This window comes from Pavona decussata, unplaced genomic scaffold (assembly GCF_977016875.1).
Source record: "Pavona decussata unplaced genomic scaffold, jaPavDecu1.1 SCAFFOLD_154, whole genome shotgun sequence".
In the NCBI taxonomy this organism is placed as follows: Eukaryota; Metazoa; Cnidaria; class Anthozoa; order Scleractinia; family Agariciidae; genus Pavona; species Pavona decussata.
The window spans coordinates 169,836-187,311 of record NW_028145566.1 but is presented as its reverse complement, the minus strand read 5'-3'; the positions used below and the strand labels follow the sequence as shown (position 1 = coordinate 187,311).

Below are 17,476 nucleotides of genomic sequence, written 5' to 3'. Positions count from 1 at the left end.
GTTTTCAAAGGGAAATTTCACCGTTTTGAAGCGGCAAATCGAAAGAATAACTTCTAAGAAGCACCCGACACGTAAAACGGTGGAAATTGGTGAGTTCTTAGTGAAGGAATCGTGCTTTGTTTGACAGTCTTAGACCACGACGCGAGACTGAAAAGAGGTCATTGAGAAGCTTACGTTATCGTAATGGAATTTGACAAATTTCCGCTGATAGTCTGAGTCGCGTAACACACGGAAAACAACGTAACGCGATCGTCGTGACTCAAACTATTCCATTAGCAAGGATAGTTTTATCAATCGGCGAAGCATACAGTTGGAATAAATGAATCAGCCCCAGCATCTCGCGTAATGCCAGTATAGCAGGCATCTTGTTTTTTTTTCTTCGTCGTATGCACAAATCGGTACATTAATTTATTCATTAAACTCTCCCCTCTCCTACTCGGGATGTATTGTCCTGATTGTCTTCAACAAAAGCAAGCCAATCAAAATCCATTCTTGTCGCTTATATTGGGAGGGAGGGGACCCACTCGCCCCTACCTGTGTGACGTCAAAGCATCATTTAATTAACACTGGATTAAACTTGTGTCGCCATATTGTTAACATGTTCTGGACTCAAGTGTGCCGTTTTCAAACGGAAACTTCACCATTTTGAAGCGGTAAATCGAAAGAATAACTTCTAAGAAGCACTCGACATCTAAAACGGTGGAAATTGGTGAGTTCCTGGCGAAGGAATCGTGCTTTGCTTGACAGTCTTAGACCACGATTGCAGACCGAAAAAGGTCATTGAGAAGCTTACGTTATCGCAATGGAATTCCCGCAATTTCCCTTGAAACCCTGAGTAGCGTAACACAACTTGGGAAACAACGTAACGCGATCGTCGTGACTCAAACTATTCCATTAGCAAGGATAGTTTTATCAATCGGCGAAGCATACAGTTGGAATAAATGAATCAGCCCCAGCATCACGCGTAAAGCCAGTGTAGCAGGCATCTTGTTTTTTCTTCGTCGTATACACAAATCGGTACATTAATTTATTCATTAAACTCTCCCCTCTCCTACTCGGGATGTATTGTTTTGATTGTCTTCAACAAAAGCAGGCCAATCAAAATCCATTCTTGTCGCTTATATTGCGAGGGAGGGGACCCACTCACCCCTACCTGTGTGACGTCAATGCATCATTTGATATATTTATTAAAGACGGATTAAGTCGCGCCATATTGTTTTAACATGTTCTGGACTCAAGTGTGCCGTTTTCAAAGGGAAATTTCACCATTTTGAAGCCGTAAATCGAAAGAATAACTTCTAAGAAGCACCCGACACGTAAAACGGTGGAAATTGGTGAGTTCTTAGTGAAGGAATCGTGCTCTGTTTGACAGTCTTAGACCACGACGCGAGACTGAAAAGAGGTCATTGAGAAGCTTACGTTATCGTAATGGAATTCCACAAATTTCCGCTGATAGTCTGAGTCGCGTAACACACGGAAAACAACGTAACGCGATCGTCGTGACTCAAACTATTCCATTAGCAAGGATAGTTACGCGGGATGCCCTGAAGGGGCATACCGTGTCTAAAAACGGGTCGATTTCTTTTTTTTTTTTTTTTTCTTTTTTTTTTTTTTCTTCCTCGTAGCTATAAATCGGTACATTAATTTATTCATTAAACTCACCCCTCTTCTACTCGGGGTGTATTGTTCTGATTGTCTTCAACAGAAGCAGGCCAATCAAAATCCATTCTTGTCGCTTACATCGCGAGGGAGGGGACCCACTCACCCCTACCTGTGTGACGTCAATGCATCATTTGATATATTTATTAAAGACGGATTAAGTCGCGCCATATTGTTTTAACATGTTCTGGACTCAAGTGTGCCGTTTTCAAAGGGAAATTTCACCATTTTGAAGCGGTAAATCGAAAGAATAACTTCTAAGAAGCACCCGACACGTAAAACGGTGGAAATTGGTGAGTTCTTAGTGAAGGAATCGTGCTTTGTTTGACAGTCTTAGACCACGACGCGAGACTGAAAAGAGGTCATTGAGAAGCTTACGTTATCGTAATGGAATTTGACAAATTTCCGCTGATAGTCTGAGTCGCGTAACACACGGAAAACAACGTAACGCGATCGTCGTGACTCAAACTATTCCATTAGCAAGGATAGTTTTATCAATCGGCGAAGCATACAGTTGGAATAAATGAATCAGCCCCAGCATCTCGCGTAATGCCAGTATAGCAGGCATCTTGTTCGTACTAATTTTCGCGGGCACTTAATTTCGCGAATTTGAAACACGAATATTTCGCGAGCATTAATTTTCGCGATTTTGCAAAAAATGATAAATTTAGGGCTTTTAATTTCGCGAAAATTGACAAAAGACAGACTTAGAAAACCGTTTTTTATTGAATTTAAATAACGATTGATTTACAATCATGATTTGCAATTACGTAATAGAAATAGCGTTGATAATCAGACAAATCAAGCAAATACTGCAAATCAATCAAATGCTACTGCAATATTGTGCTTTAAAATAAAAGTCAATTGTAAAAATATGATTTTAAATACCTATGCCACAGTTCGATGACTGCACGAAAGATGTTTTGAAAGAGCTACATGTACAAGAAGAAAAAATGAGTAATTCGGATGAAGAAAGTGCTGAAGAAGAAGATAAATAGTTAATCATTGATTAAAGCAATTATAGAAGTGTATTAAATTTCGCGTGTTTAATTTTCGCGTATCCTAATTTTAGCGAGCCTTTCTTTAATTTCGCGATTTTTTATTTCGCGATTTTTTTACAAATCGCGAAATTAAAGACTCGCGAAAATTAGTACGAATAAGGTACTCAATCTAGACAACTTGTAGGCGAAATTACAAAAAAATTTGTAAGAGTGTTTTCAAGTAAATAATGAATCAATTTTTACGGGGTGATTTTGTTTATTCCAGCATTTTTCACCAATATCTCTGAAAAAATAAAACTTGACACTTTATCTTTTCTCGCGCGTTTCTCGCGCGCCCAATTTTCCCCTCTCCCTTCCCCTTTCTAGCGCCTGCCACGCAGGCTAGAATCCTACGGAAAAATAGGGGGGCTGTGAACAGTCTAGAAATTGACCTGCATTCACTCTCTTTTAGTAGTAATGGCGGACGACGTCGGTGAAATAAAGACTTCGAACGTTTGTTTGGTGTCGTTATGGTAGAATACAGAGTTCTTTCTACTTTCGTTTCTCGGCGTCTGAGCATCTCAAGGATTTTACGCTCGATTTGTGGAAGAAACGTGGAACTTTGAAAACAGTCAAGATTTGCTCAAGTATAAACATCCCGGTACGTTTTGTAGCTCCACGTTTGTATCGTATGTGTTATACTGGCACAATCGTACGCATAGAAAGCTTATTTGCAAGCATTAAAACTTACAATCTTGCAGGAGCTTTTCTAATCGTTGACCTGAGCTTCATTTCATTTATTCATAACATCCACCTACAGGAGGCTAACATCTACCTTAGCTGAATGAAAATTTTAAAAACTGCAAAAGCCGTGAACGAAGATCCTGCTTGCTTGTACGTTGGATCTCACAGGAGATCTAATCAGCCAAACTTGAAAAATAGACGATGAGAAGTCCAAAGACTACTGGAAAGCTGACACAACGTAATATATTTTAAAACAATATTTCGGCTGGCCAAACCAGCCTTCTTCAGGTTTAGATGTTACTAAATTATACAAATGAAATTACAATATTATATTATGGAGGATGTTGCAATACATGGGAGCGGCGGAAATGACGTTTACAAGGTGGTACCAAAGGATGAGGAAATAAGTAAAATAAAATAAAAAAATTACACTGCTGAGACACTTTGTGACCTTTTACGCATAATACTGACCATGAATAAATTCACATTTAATCAGCAACACTATCTTCAGGTCCATGGTACTGCCATGGGTACTAAGATGGCTCCTTCATTTGCTAACCTTTTTCTCGGCATTTTCGAAATTAACGCTCTCTCTAATGCTCCTTTCCATGTCCATACCTGGTGGAGGTTCCTTGATGATATTTTTATGATTTGGACTGAAGGTCTAGATCATCTTAAAATATTCATCAATTACCTCAATAATATTCATCCCACTATTAAGTTCACTAGCAGTCACTCATTAACTAACGTTCCTTTTCTCGACGTAATGGTATCTCTACATAACGGCACTATACAAACTGACCTATACACTAAACCAACAGATAAACACCAACATCTTCTTAGTTCATCGTGCCATCCTCAACATACTAAAACATCTATTCCATTTAGCTTAGCTCTTCGCATCCGCCGTATCTGTTCTACTAACGCTACATTTCAAATCCGCATTAATGAATTAAAAGCTTATCTCCTCGCACGAGGATATCATAACACCTTCCTTGACTCACAATTCCTACGAGCTGCTAATATTTCTCGTACTGACGCTCTGCAAACTAACCGTAACGACTCTATTAACCGCATACCTTTTGTCGTTACATATAACCCAGCACTTCCTCACCTCTCTAATATATTACGCAAACATTTTAACATATTACTTTCCTCCGACCGTTGCAGGGACGTTTTTAAACACCCACCTATCGTCGCTTACAGACGCACTTCCAACCTTCGCGCACAGCTACCGACATTCTCGTCCCCAGAGCCGCCTGGTCCTCTTAGCCGCTGGAGGCTGGGCACGAGAACCAAGTGGCTCTGGGGACACAGGATTACGGAAGTCCTAGATTCTAGGACTTCCGGTATTCATGTATGAAGTCTTGAAATGTCATTAAATTTAGTAAGAATAACATGGCGGCTGCCAGAGGCGATAAGTTTATTGAGATACTGGCGAATTTTCTGCGTCTTCTTATTTTGGAAACGATTTCTCTTCGTAAGCAGCTTGGGAACGCAATTAGAATTATTCTCGAGAAAAGGAGGGATGTGTCAGGTGTCTCTGCCTTCGACAAAGCCTTGATATTCCAGCTTTTGCCCTTTGTTTTGACTCATGGCTGGAGGTCAGTGACTCCATCATTTTGGTCGCATCGCCGTTGAATGCGCTGATGCGGGATCAGATATCAATTATGACAGCATAAAACTACCACCTGCAATGATTCTTTGAGGCGAATCGTTAGACTTCTCTGTATCCCAAATTGAAGGAATATTAAGTGTATTTAAGTTTATTGGAAAGAAATAGGAAGGTTTTGGACAGTGTTGGGATTAGGGAAAAGATCCGGTAATGCAGTGCCTTTCCAGAGCTGTAGTTGATGAGGCACATCTCATTGCAGAATGGTAACAAGTTTTATACTATTTCTTTTCACAATAAACACATAGCTACTCTAGAACTATATACTTTGTGATCAGCTTAAATCACACTATACAAACTTCTGAGGGTTAATCTGTCATTATATTAAAGTTGTACAATGTTATGCAAATCATTAATGGAAAAATGACTACAGTAAGTTCGCATTTTTAGGATGGAACTGCTGTTTCGAGGGCTCGATTTATAACACAGATGGACCATCTGATGGATCATTCAATAATTTGTTTCTATGATTATTACACCTATTTTAAAACCACTGGTGATCCTTGCAATCTGATTGGCTCTCAACAGTGTGGTTTATTCAAGAATCACACTATTTTTTATCTCCAAATCGCATCCCTTTAGCCACATGAAAATAAAGTGAAATAATAATAACCACTTAAAAATCGGGTTTCTTGAAGCAGATCAATAAATATTAACATAAACAAAAAGAAGTGTGATGGGTGTAATAAATTATTAAATATTGAACTTTGCACTTCACTCAGTTCTATTAACAATTATGCTTTTAATAATTTTCATACATGAATTCCATTAGAAGGATATATAATCTGTGCCCATACTGTTATACACAGATAACTGATTATCAGACAAACAAGTAACACTCCATCTCTATTATTTATACCTGCAAATTAACTACTATACAGATTCATCGGGTTGGATTATCCATCTCTGCTGTAAATTCACCCATTTTGACTTCAGCACTCATTAAGTCATTCACTTATTATATTACACATTGACATTTGTGTGTTTAATCATGTTATGTGTCTGTAGCCTTCAAGAGACTTAGTTGGGTTCAATGAGTGTTCCAAATATTAAGTAAATTAAAAAGTTGTTCTAAAACAGACCAAATGTTGAATACAATAAATTATTTAACCCTCTCCCCCTCCCCAAATAAAAAAAAAATCAGTAGTTGCAAAACAACTGCATATTAAACACTGTTGATAATTAATAATATTCATAGGGAAATAATTATTTTTAGACCTGTTTCTAAGTATGCGAAGTGCCATGTTTCCAAATGCACTGACAGTAACAGCAACAGAGAAAACAAGGGATATAATTTCAAATTCCTTAGGGATGGTGTAATTGGCACTGAAAAGCCCCTTTGGGGAAGTGGTCAATAAACGTATGTATGTATGTATGTATGTATGTATGTATGTATGTATGTATGTATGTATGTATGTATGTATGTATGTATGTATGTATGTATGTATGTATGTATGTATGTATGTATGTATGTATGTATGTATGTATGTATGTATGTATGTATGTATGTATGTATGTATGTATGTATGTATGTATGTATGTATGTATGTATGTATGTATGTATGTATGTATGTATGTATGTATGTATGTATGTATGTATGTATGTATGTATGTATGTATGTATGTATGTATGTATGTATGTATGTATGTATGTATGTATGTATGTATGTATGTATGTATGTATGTATGTATGTATGTATGTATGTATGTATGTATGTATGTATGTATGTATGTATGTATGTATGTATGTATGTATGTATGTATGTATGTATGTATGTATGTATGTATGTATGTATGTATGTATGTATGTATGTATGTATGTATGTATGTATGTATGTATGTATGTATGTATGTATGTATGTATGTATGTATGTATGTATGTATGTATGTATGTATGTATGTATGTATGTATGTATGTATGTATGTATGTATGTATGTATGTATGTATGTATGTATGTATGTATGTATGTATGTATGTATGTATGTATGTATGTATGTATGTATGTATGTATGTATGTATGTATGTATGTATGTATGTATGTATGTATGTATGTATGTATGTATGTATGTATGTATGTATGTATGTATGTATGTATGTATGTATGTATGTATGTATGTATGTATGTATGTATGTATGTATGTATGTATGTATGTATGTATGTATGTATGTATGTATGTATGTATGTATGTATGTATGTATGTATGTATGTATGGTGGATCCTGTCATCATATCATTGAATTGAACTCAAACAGAAAGAACATATTTTACACTGCTGCTAGATACCAACATACATGAAATAGAGGCCTTTTCAGTGCTGCCTTATCAGTCGCAAAGCTAAAGGAGCTGAGGAGCTGTACTTTATTACAAGTTAGAAATTTGTGAGGAATGCTCCAGCCATTTGTGATCGTCACTTGGGCTAGAAGCAGTTTGCACCGATAGGCTCGGGAAATTTGGCCATTCATTGGCGTAGAACTGCGAGCTCTTTCACTCTTGTCTCAGCCAACGAAAGCTTCTGCGAAGATGGACTCTTTTTCATTTAAGACTGCAATTCGTAATTTCTTTTTTCTTGTAAAAACTAGGTTGACAGAGTTTGTTAGGAAAATTATCATCGAGCGAAATTTCCCTTCCCGATAAAAACTCTAAAGACTTTTGCCAACTCCACACCGTGTTTCCTTCACGAAACTATCGACAGAGTGGTTTCTAATTAAACCCGTTTGATCATAACACCCAAAGATGTTAAAAAAAATTGCCAACGGCTTTTTTCAGAGAATCTTTAGCGATTTTTTAGCGTCCGCCATCGTGCTGCATTTCATTTTGTAGCTACTTTTATTTTTCGCGCCAGGCCGCCAGTCGCCCATCCCACGCTCTGCCGCTAACATTTTCACTTCCGTTTTTGATTTCTATTCTTAGGAACTAGCCAATCAAATCCTGTGTCCCCAGAGCCTCCTTTCCCTCGTGCGAAGGCCCCGCCGGCTAAGAGGGACAGGAGGCTCTGGGGACGAGAATGAGCTACCGACTGTCACCGCACCTAACAGCACTAATTCACCACCAGGATCTTTCCGCTGTGGACAAAATTGTGCCACTTGTCCTTACATTAATACTAACGGTCTTAAACATTACACATTTTCTTCCACAGGCGAAACCCGTAACATCACTTCACACATAACCTGTAACACCAAAAATTTAATCTACATGGTACAATGTAACCGCTACCATTTACAATACATAGGTGAAACTAAGCGACGTCTCGAAGACAGATTTAACGAACATAGACGCCCAGTTGACAAAACTAACATTACATCCAAACCAACCACTGTTTCTGAACATTTTCTTTCTCAACCTAACCACTGCCACACTGACATGCAACTAATACCACTTGAAGTTATCCACTCCTCACGTGATTCAATCAGAAAAGCCAGAGAGTCTTTTCTTATAGATTTAGCGGGGACCTTGGAACCCAACGGTTTGAATAGACGTGATGAATTGTAATTTTTTTATTTTATTTTACTTATTTCTTCATCCTTTGGTACCACCTTGTAAACGTCATTTCCGCCGCTCCCATGTATTGCAACATCCTCCATAATTGTAATTTCATTCATATATTAATTTAGTAACATCTAAACCTGAAGAAGGCTGGTTTGGCCAGCCGAAATATTGTTTTAAAATATATTACGTTGTGTCAGCTTTGCAGTAGTCTTTGGACTTCTCATCGTCTACCTAAGCTGACCTAATTAAGGGAGGTACAGTATTTTACAGTGTACATTTTATAGCTTGTGTATTATAATAGAAGCTTATGCGCCGATCAAATCGAAACTTCAACATCCCCCCCCCCCCCCCCCCCCAGGCAAACCCCGGGCATTTGACTATTTTCTGTGCCCGGGAGTGGGGAATTTGACGGGTAAGGCCATCCCGGGGGTGAGGAATTTGACCTTGCCTGGGTGGGGTGGGGAAAATTGAACCGGAAGTGTCAGGTTTCAAATCGCTTTTTTGGGGGGGCGCCGAAGTCGCTAACAGCTATAAACACGTGTTTGGACGAGATACAGCATTACAAAAAAAGCTTACAAAAAAAGGTCTTCAAAAGTGAGAGTGCTTAAATATTAATTATTTTTATAGATTGTATATAAACGATGTACATTTTTTATACAATGAGTCAAGCTGCGGCTTTATCCCGCAGTGAATAGTGAAAGATCCTGCCACTCGAACAACATTCTACGTAGCTGGCTAACCAATTAATATGTATTTCTAGTTCTTTAAACGATGTAGTCTTTTATGCAATGAGTCAAACTGCGCCTTTCTCCCGCATTTGTGTCTGCAGAGGTTTTTAGAATAGCCATAAAACAGCAGTGAACAGTTAAAGAAAAAAAAACATTGCCGCTTTGGCTTAAACTGTAGAATACCCTGCCACCCCCGGGGGGGGGGGGGGGTACTCCAAAACAAATTGGGTAGGGGTGTGCGGCCCGCTTCTCAAAACCCTTACCCTATTTATGACCAAAATCTGCGATTTTCCCTACCCTATTTATGACTAAAATCTGCGATTTTCCCCACCCTATTTATGACCTGAAGTAGCTTCTTCTAAAAAAAATCGAACCCTGGACTAGAGTGCAAAAATCTATACCCTATTTATTACCAAAATGGCGGCAAAATGGCTAAAAGCGATACCCTATTTATGACCAAAACAGCCGAAAAACCATACCCTTTGGCGCCGCACATACCTATCATGACCTATATAGCCCATATAAGGGAGTACCCCCCCGGGCCTGCCACTCAAACAGTCTGCGTAGCCGGCTAATTCATTTTTTGACAATGTCAATCAGCAACTGTAAGCTGTTCTAACTTCGAAACTCGGCAAAGGTTGATAAATTCAATTTCCAATCATTAGTTGTGGTTTTTGTAGTAACTCATGACAGGAGCTGACAACGATTGTTCTTTAGGAGGGGCATTTGTCAGACAAACCCAATTGAAATTGAACGATCCAATCTTCAAAAGTTCAAATGCCCGGGGTTTGCCCGGGTGGGGGGGGGGGGGGGATGTTGAAGTTTCGAGTTGATCGGCGCATTACTCTCTAGCACGGAAACTTGTGATCATAAGAAGCTTTTCTATCATTGACCTGAATTTCATTTTATTTTTACCAACTCATAACATCCACCTACAGGAGGTTAACATCTACCTAAGGGAGGTCATGATGTTTATAGCACCAAGTATGCATTATAATAAAGAAGAATTGACCTGGAATATACAGGAAATTCCCAAGCAAAAGAATGCTTATGACTGTGGGATGTTTGTCTGCATGGTAAGCTGATTAATCAATTTGTGGTGCATCTGCAGTCAAGTATTAGAAAATAAAGAAAATGGTCATGCATGTATTTGAAAATGAATGTGATTACAATCAAATAAATATTAATATTATCTGAATATTTCAGTTTGTAGAGCTCCTTAGCAGAGGGAAGAAGCCAAAGTTTAATCAGGTAATGATTTAGCATGCATGAAAATTGGTATTTTTTGAAGTACATACAGTAATTATATGGACCTCTAGTGGGATTAAGCCATCTATAAATAACAATAATAAATAATTATTATTGTTATTATTATTATTATTATTATTATTATTATTATTATGCACAGTGTACAGCGTATGGATGCATATAAAATTAGCCACATAGGGCACAAAGCCTAACCTATGTTGGTCTACAAGAATTTAACAGGAGGAGGGTTACCCTAACGCTCCAACATTTCTTCTTTTTTCCATTGATGTGTTTACAAGGCAGCTAGGGTTACCCTAGCTGCCTTGTAAATGCTCTGCTAGGGATAAGTCGCCTACCTGGGACATTCTTGTACTTGTTTCCAGACCCTTTGAACATTGATAACAAACAGCCATCATGGCGGACCACTTTATACTTTGCCAGAAACCAAAAATGTTTCGACTGCAAGGTAGGTGAGTCCCCTTGGATTTTGTTCTTCCATACCCAAGCATGATGATGAGTCAAATCAAACGTCCGGACTGGACAAAAATAATGACTCGCAATCTGGCGGGAAGAAGCGCAAACTAAAAAACAGATTCGATACAGAAAAATGGCAAATAAGTTTCTCCGCCGTTGATCCGTATGGCCTGGTTGTCTTTGAAATCGTCTTCGTCAAATAATTCTCCTTTTTACATGTCGCATTCGAGTGAGTGCTTTGTTGTAATCCATAGCCGCGTTTAACATGGCAACTTGCTGTCGCTTTCTTGAAATGAGAAGGAAACACACCAAAACTCCATGGCACTGATAAGCAGCTATAACTGGCAGCAATGACCGCAGAATTGAAGTAACTGCCAGAACCCTTCCTTTGACGGCCAATTTGTTTGAATGCATGCGGTTACCTAGCATATTAAGTTGTCCCGGGTGGTAGGGTAACCCCACCTGTGAAATTTTGCTTGTAAACCCGGGCTATCTTTGACCCGCCTGCTAGGGTAACCCTAGCACTAGGGTTACCCTCCCTGCTTGTAAACAGGGCCTTAGACTAATGCAGATCTAAAATTTAAAATAAAATTTATTTATATAAAATTATTATTATTATTTTTATTATTATTATTATTATTATTATTATTATATAAATAGCAATTTGTGTGGAATATTTTAATAAAGAATTTTCATTTATTTATTAAAAAAAAAAAAAATTATTATTATTATTATTATTATTATTATTATTATTATTATTATTATTATTATCACTATTGTTATTATTATTATATAAAACCACCAGACCACCAAGAAGTCTTTATAGCTAATTACCAAAACTTGTATTTAAATTTGTATTTAATTTTTCAATGAGAAGAGTTTTTGAATTATTATTATTATTATTGTTATTATTATTATTATTATTATTATTATTTAAGAAAAGCCTTATAATCTCACTAGAATGAGATAAATGATGATTTTCTCATTTTTTATTTAACTCATAACATGGAATATTTAACATTATTATTCCATGAGCGCGCGTTGGATATGAGATGATAGATAGCCACGCGCCGAGTTGGCTATAATCATCTCATATCCAACAAGCGCAAGTGGAATAATTGTTTTATTAAAAACAATCAAGAAATATTGCTAGATCTTACTGATTTTGCTGTGTAAGAATAACCAGCAGACAATTTAATGGTCGCCATTTCTCAACCATGGTATAATGGCTCATATACCATAGCCGCTAAGCCGATCAAATCCCTCGAATTGCATTATACAATGATCCAGTTTTTAATAAAATATATTATTATAAATACTAGTTTGTAGCCAACACAGACCAACACTGGGCCATTTGTATTCATCTAATGATTAAGCACTTTAATTTAAAGCCATAAAGATTTGCTGTGGGATGTGTTATGGGTTCAAATAGAAAAAATTGCAGGTGCATTGAAATAGCATAATAGCTGTTTTGATGATTAAAGGCAATAAAAAAACAATTGTTTTTTTGTTGCTGTTGTTGTAAAGTTGTTGCTTTTTCTTGGTTGACGCCATTAATTATAACCTGTAACTTCCACATTAAATTTTGCTAGTAGTGACTGTTTATGACTGTTGAAGTGATAGATCGTTCTTAAAAATATAACCCTTAATATGTCAGAATTTATGAACAGTTTTGTAATTATCACATTTTGTGATCACTTACAAGAGATTTGACTGCTTACTGCAGTACATTGACAACATTGGTTTTATTTGATTTATTTTCAGAATGCAATGCCTTAACTACGTAGACAGCTGAAGCAACAGCTACTTCAAAGACACCTATGACTCATTAATTCCTGAAAAGACATTGTGTTCAACAGATGTTGTTGAACTGTTATTGTCAAGCTTGACCTCTCGTCATGTTGCAAAATTATGTAAAATTTGATATTATTTTTAACATTTTTAAAAGGGTTATCCGGTGAGCAGCACTTCTGCGAACTACTTGTGTAGTAAAACTTTTTTATTTTCTCCTACGCGTTTCGTGTGACTAGCGCACACTTCATCAGAGAGTTTTACAATACTAACAAGTATGCCTATAATATTTATACCTAGCACAAATAAAGGAATTTTACAAATGATAAAAACACACCTACGGATATGCGTGGCAAACCTACGCCTGTATTTGCGTCCAGGAAATAGGCGGCAAGAATTTTAAATGCGTGACATATTTTGAGAGTTACATAACTAGTTGGGGTCCAGAGTTTTAGCTAAAACTCTGGACCCCAAAAACTAGGGAAAAGTTCTGGAAGCGACTACGAGTTAGGGGGTATCCTTTCAGCTCTCTGCTTCCATTAATTGTTTTGTGAAATACGATACAGTGACAGAAAGAAATGGCTTTACAAGAAACCTAAGAATAAGTCTAGCTTGGGTAGGACTATTGTTTTTAAGACTACCTTTAACTGTAGTCACGCACGTATTAAGAGTGTTGTTAGCACTATCTTACCAGAATTAGATTGTACTGTATGTTACAAGAAAACTGCGACATTAGCTAATATTTGTAAGTAATTTATTTTTTGGGGCCCACAGTTTAAGCTAAAACTGTGGGCCCCAAAATTATATCACGCACAAAGTATGTCACGCCTTGCCGAAATCTACCGCCTGTTTCCTAGACGCATTACCGCGGGGTTTGTCTTTCCTATATGCAATTCCGTAGGTGTGTTTTTACAAAAATATGTAAACTCTACGCATGAGTTAGGTATATATACAGGCACATCATGTTGTATAATGTTAAACTCCCTGACGAAGTGTGCGTTAGTCACACGAAATGCGTAGGAGAAATAAAGAAGTTATACAACTACAGTTCGCAGAGTGCTGCTCACTAGTTTAGTTTTTATTAAATTTTATTAAATTATATAATGACGGATGGGATACGAATGGTCATTGTTCCTCACTGGCAGGAAATTGTGTAGATTGGTATATATGTACAACTTAGAGTGCAAAGATATAAAAGGACCAATATTTTTTAGTTATGTTTAATTAGAAAAAAAGATTCTCACAGTTATTCCTACAACTTAAGCAGTTGTGAAAAGAAAACCCACAAAAATAACTGTGAGGGTATTTCTTCTACTTACTCTTTCACCCGCAGTTAAAATATATCTTTCATATACCTATATTCAATTACAGTTATGGTTGCTAACCTTAAGGTTATTTTGTAAGTCAACAAATCTGTACCTCAAGTAAAGTTCAAAATGAAATTGAGCCATGCCATGAACCTTTGAGTCTGTTTTTCAAAAAATCCAAATGACCACCCCTAAACATTTTCATTTCGATGTTTTAAGCTCATGATGTGTCATTGTTATCTAGTAAGCTCTATGTTTTTAAATATGGGCGGAACTTTGTCATGAGCTGGAGAACAAGTCATATTTGAACAAAAAAATGGCATGTCCATTATTGTCTTGTGGTTTTAGTTTATGCATCAATAATTACTTCTAGCCCCCTACCCCCTGCCCCATTCTCCCCACCTTTTCCTGGCATTTCACCATGTACCATGCCTGGGAAGAAGGAAATTTTGCTGGGGTGGAGAAATTGAACTGCATTTACACTGTACCTTTGTCATGGGAGAATTTGGACTTTTCTTTTTTTTTTTTTTGCTATGTTTGAAAACAATATGAACAACTGAGAGAATATAATATATAATGCTCTTTATTCATAATAATAGTATGAGAGAGTGCACAGTAATAGTAATAAAAGCAAACATTATGGAACCCATGATGTTATTTATGTCGCAACATGATGTGTGCGTGGTAACCCATAGAGGACATCAGTGCTAGGATTGCCAAGATTGCATAAAGTCTAACCAATGAGGTGTTAGGGCCGTTCTGACTAGGTTTATAGTCAAGATTCCTTGTTAAAAGTGTCCTTCTTTCCCTTGCCATCAACAGGCAAATGTCGTGACATAAATCAATATTGAGATGCCGAAGCCAGGAACTTATATGGCACAATTCATACAGGAGATTGATCAAAATGGTACAATTGCTTTACAGTTAACAAATAAATAGATAAATATTAATGTTAATAATAGTGATAGTAGTAATAAATATGATAATAACTTAAATGAAATAATTAAATAAATAAATAACAAATAAAATATTAAATTTGGAAACGAAACTTCGTTCGTTTATATTTCGGAAACGCATCGCTTCTCTGACCCTAAATTTTGCATGCAGGTTTCTTTATATGTGCTCTACAAAATCACAAATTATTAGAGGAATCCGAAAGGTCGACCTTAGCCTCCAGTATACAAGAGTTAAAAAAACATGAATTCACAATGATTGGAAGTAATCTCTAAGTTTTTGTCTATAATTCGAGATATTAAGCGAATTACGTACTAAGGAAAGAGGGATGTCATTCCAAATTTGAGGGAGTGCAAAAGCCCCTTAAAATTCATAAGCTTTTTGCAAGTCAATTCTTCCTTATTATACATACTTGGGTATTCTTGGTTTTCACGTGACGTCACCAAATTCCAGAATTCAAAACCGGGACTTCCTTTTGAAAATAGAACAGTTTCAATTTCCGAGTTTTCATTGTGTGTGACATCAGGAGGATGATCGTTACAGAGCTGTTCTGTATCTTAAAAATGCCTCTTTGGGTGATTTTCAGCATTCTAAACAATTTAAGTTTGAGGAGAAATATTTATCTAAACATTCGAAAATTCACAAGGGAAAACAAACCTCTTTCCTGGGAAAAGTGAACTCCAGATGTTTTTTCCTATTTCCGGCTGCCATGTTTGTGCCCCTCAGAGGGGCACCAACATGGCGTCTCCATACTAAGCTCTCTAAATTTGTGTGGAACATTTTGACAGATAACTCGAGTACAGAATACCGCACAGACCTGACACTTGGACAGATTCCTTATTTATTTATCATCTATAACATGTCAATTTCATGACTTCATTCATGGAATGGTTTTGATTTTTTTTTTAATGGCGTGACAGTGCAAACCGGCAATAAACATCATAACCTCCCTTAGGTAGATGTTAACCTCCTGTAGGTGGATGTTATGAGTTGGTAAAAATAAAATGAAATTCAAGTCAATGATAGAAAAGCTCCTTATGATCACAAGTTTCCCTGCTAGAGAGTAAGCTTCTATGCGTATGAATTGACTATGATAACAGGCCCGTGGCAAGGCTAAAACAACTGAGGGGGCTCAGCAAAATGGTTAAACAAAACTACCCCCCCTCTCCCCCCATCACCCCCAAAAACCAAGACTGATTAGGGAGTTTAAGATGCAACAAGAACACACACACACACAAAAAATAAACAGAAAAAAAGTAGATTTCGTAAGTAAAACAATAACTTTGCACCTGCATCACACGTTTTGGTACATTTTTTTTGCCGTTTCTTTTACGTGGACTACCATGTGAAGTTTCCTAATTTTACGTTTAAAGGAGGACGTAAACAAACGACAACAAATTTTTCTTCCTCTTTTAAAATTTGGCTTGAACTGGGCAGTAAGAATCCGACTGTCGGAGAATTTTTCTCTGGCTCTTGAGAGGACATATTTGTGTGTCTTTCGACAACGCGCGAACACTAAATTGTTATACCCTAAGGAGGTCTAAGGACATTTGTATTGCTATAAATGAGCGGATGCCTTAAAAAACATTTTAAGGCTTAAGATTGGTTGATTTCGATCCATTTTGGTTCTTATTTATGATTCACAAGGTAGGAGTACCTTTGTTGTTGTTGTATATATAAAAACAAACTGTTAGCGAAGCGGAAACTGAAAGGTAGTAAACACATTTTTAAAGGGCTATCTCTAAAACAGGGAATGGGGAACGGGGAACGGGGAATCTCTAAAATAGGGAATCTCTAAAAGGAGGAATCTCTAAACGGGGGAATCTCTAAAATAGGGAATCTCTAAAAGGGGGAATCTCTAGAACAGGGAATTTCTAAAATAGGGAATCTCTAAAAGGGGGAATTTCAAAAAAGAGGAATCTCTAAACGGGAGAATCTATCAACAAACTGGATAAATCTATGAACTTTTTAGAAGTGGAGTTTTTCCTACTAAGAGACATTTACAGCATTTGCCAACAACCAATAATATTATTGACAGTTGTTGTCTTGATTACTAGATATATAAGATAAAAATAAATTGCTGTCGTCGCTTGGCGCAATATCTTCGGTAGGGGTGGTCTAAAAAATTTACGCCAATCGATACCAAGGGGCCACATACAGCAAGAGAAATCGAATTTTCTATAGCATCTTACTGCACAGTAAAGATGAAAGTGCAATCTTGAATCTCTGAATAAGCCGTAGACTCAAAATGACTGGAACTGGAACTGGGCCTGGCATCTGTAACACGGGTTGACCATCATTAACTGGACTAGACAGACGTCTTTACGCCTGCATAAAGCTTATCTAGTGATCAGTTCAAAAATGCCAATTGTGAAATTCGCGTTGTTTGCGTTACGATTGATCCATCAGCCCGAATGGCCTTAAAACGATGT

At 37.1% G+C, this 17,476-nt stretch overlaps 1 long non-coding RNA gene across 1 annotated transcript; it reads left to right on the top strand.

Annotated features, from left to right (window-relative positions):
• The first annotated feature begins 3,070 nt into the window (after positions 1–3,070).
• Positions 3,071–13,584, top strand: LOC146466009 (uncharacterized). The gene is made up of 4 exons (XR_014868140.1): positions 3,071–3,300; positions 10,209–10,346; positions 10,477–10,521; positions 12,757–13,584. It is a non-coding gene; the product is annotated as an uncharacterized LOC146466009 (long non-coding RNA).
• Positions 13,585–17,476: the final 3,892 nt, after the last annotated feature.